The following is a 3,107-nucleotide window of genomic DNA, read 5'->3' on the forward strand; positions in this document are numbered from 1 at the left end:
TGCTCCAGGTGTTTTTCTCTGCACTGCACCACCAGCTAAAACACTCCATCCCTTTGCAGAGCTCAGGATTTTGCCCATGAATATCTCTCTGCACAAACCCAACCTCTCCAGGGCAGCTACTCCAGCTCAGTGGACTCACAGGAGGGTGAGAGGGAAGGAAAATACCCATGAGCTCATCTCCCTCATCCCTCACTGCCAGTCCTGCATGGATTCCCCACCAGATACTTGGCAGTGACTCCAGGTTGGAGTAACCCAAGCAAGGCAGAGAGGGCTGGGGCTGGGCTGGGACAGCTGAGAAGCCTTTGCTGGTGTTTCCTCCCAGCAGATCACCTCCCAGAGGAGCCACTCACATTTCCCTTCCTCGGATTCCTGAATTAGAAGTGGGCCTGGCATTTCTGTGCCCTCTGGACAGAGGCTGAAATGACAGCCAGGAGCTGGGAGTGCTGCCTGCCCACGGGACAGGGTTTGTTCCACTGGGATCACACCATGCAACCCTCCCCTCCTGCAATTCCACTCTTTTTTCACCATCCTGTGGACTTCAGGCTGTTTCCTCCCTTCCCTGGAAGCCACATTCCTGCTTCTTTTCCATCAGGAATCACCTTGATCTCCAGCCACTGGTGTTGCTATACCTCCATCCCTTCCCTGGGTCAGTAATTCTGAGGGGTAAAAATGTGATCCAAACACACCTTTTCCTTTCAGCTGGAATTCTGAGAACATCCCTGCTTCCCCTCCTGCCCCTTCCTACTTTCCTAAGTGAAGAAAAGACAAGGGGCCAGTTGCAGAGTTGTGCCCCATTTCCTCTTCCTCCTCTGTAATTTTACCCCAAATGGGACAATCTTGTGGGAAAAAATCAGCCAGGGCACCGAGGTGGTCAAAATCAGCAGAGCCCCTCAAATCTCAACAAGGAGGAGATTTCCCTAAATTCCCCTCAGAGATCCCCTCCCTCCACTGATTACAGGACACACAATAAAATACTTTGAAAGCATCTCATGCTAGAAGACAAAAGGGGTGATTTTTAGATTTTTTTTTTCTTTCCCTCCAATTTAGGAAGCTGTTGCTTCCAAGTAAAACAGAGGGAAACACCAATTATTCACCTTTTTGCATGAAGCAACCTTGAGGTCACTTTCTTTTCACTGGTGTTTCCAAGAGCTAGCAAATTATTTTTTAAAGTACCTAAGAAGAGAATTATTTTGCCTCCTGCTCCCATGCACATCCTTCCTGAGTTGTTCACTACATCCATGGCATCAGTACAGCCCCTCTGAGCAATCCCAGGAATTCCTCACATGGAAATCACCTTTCCACTGGTAATTTCATGGAGAATGATGGACTTTATAATCTGGACCAGAAGGATTTTTAATGCAATTAATCCCACTGCAAAATCTGTTTTATCTTTATGACAACTGGACATGTCAGGAATGCAGGAATTCTGTGAGGCAGAGCTGCAGGAGGGATTTTTTTAGTTGTGAAGGAGCAGTGCCAAGGAAGCAGAGACACTTCCCACCTTCTGTTGGATTAACTCAGGGATTGTCAGGACAATTTGAAAATTGTCATTTCCTTGTGAAAATCAGGTGGAAGAGACAGACCTGGGCTGGAGCACAGGCAGGGAGCAGCCCCTGTGTGAGCTCCTCTGAGCTGATTAATCCTTTTTCAGAGCCAGCCCTGAAATATCCCTGAGCTCTGACACTGCTGGGCTGGAGAAATCAAGAAAAGGAGATTGTGGGGTTAATGGGAGGGTAAATACCCCAATGCCCTCCCAGATCCATCAGCTCTGCTCCTCTTGTTTGCCTCCCCAGTGCCCTGTGACCTGTCCCCTGTCCCTGAGGTCACTCACCTCTGTCCAGCAGTGACCAGGGAGTGCCCCAGCCAAGGCTCTTTGACCTTGGACAGACATTAAACCAAGGAACAGCATGAGAGGGGGAAAGGAGAGGTGAGATAATGGGAGAAAAATGGGAATAAAGAGTAAAAAGTGGGGAGTTCACATTGTTTTTTTGGAGTTTAACTGTCCCTGGCTGTGGTCACTGCTGTCACCTTGGTGACAGGTAACAGAAACCTCTTCAAATCTCTACAAATTAATTTCTGGGGGAAGTTTTGTAACAGTTTCCAACCATCTCTGTTATCTCTGGGTGCTGTATTCCACCATGGTTTTTTGGGGTTTTTTTTTGTTTTTTGATTCCTCTAATTGATTACTGCTCTGATAAAATAATTCCAGCTGAAACATTCTCCTTCCATTGGCTCTACTGGAAAGGACAGGGGATGTTTGATCAGTTTTTAACACAGCAAAGAACAAAAAATCATAAAAAGAGTGGATGAGGTGCAGGTGTGGGCAGTGCTTTCTCTCTCCTTTTTTCTTTTTTTTCCTTTTTTTTCCTTTTTTTCCCCATTTTTTCTCCTTGTTTTCCTTTTGCTTTTCTTTTTCTTTTTATATTTTATTTTTATTTTCATTTTATTTCCCTTTTTTTTTCCCTTATTTTTTCTTTTTTTTTTTTTTTTTTTTTTTTTTTTTTTTGGCTTAATTGGTGCATTTGGTCGTTTGGTTTTGTTTGATTGTTTGGTTTTTATTTTTTTATTTTTTTTTTTGAATTATCTGGGAATGAAGATTAGCAGGGAAGAAAAAATATCCCCCCCCCCAAAAAAAAATCCACGCTGAAATTCTGTGGGTGGCACAAAAAACCAGGCAGAAAATTTCTATGGAGAAAAAAACCAAAATTATCCTCGAGGCAAGTCCAAAACATCAACAGATTTCCTTGGATATTTCAAAATATGACCTTTTTGCCTGAAAAAAAAAAAAAAAAAAATCCCAGTTTTTTCCCTGAGTCCACCATCCAAACCTTTTTGGGATGAGCAATCCCATCTTTCAGAATGCCAAAAGGATCCAGCCAAGAGATCTGGCAACCCTTCAGCTGCAGAAGAGCCAGAAACAAACTGAGCAGAAATATTTTTGTAGCCACAACATTGAGCCCACCCATTGAAAAATGTGTGTTTGGGGGGGGATTTTCCAACCCTGCTGAAAAATCTCTTTGCTTTTATTTTTAGGGTGATGCTGGTCGTGTTATTTCACTTTTTTTTTTTTTTTTTTTTTTTTTTTCCTAATAAAAGTTTTTATTTTT

The sequence above is a fragment of the Erithacus rubecula genome, assembly GCF_903797595.1.
Source record: "Erithacus rubecula genome assembly, chromosome: 3".
Classification (NCBI taxonomy): domain Eukaryota; kingdom Metazoa; phylum Chordata; class Aves; order Passeriformes; family Muscicapidae; genus Erithacus; species Erithacus rubecula.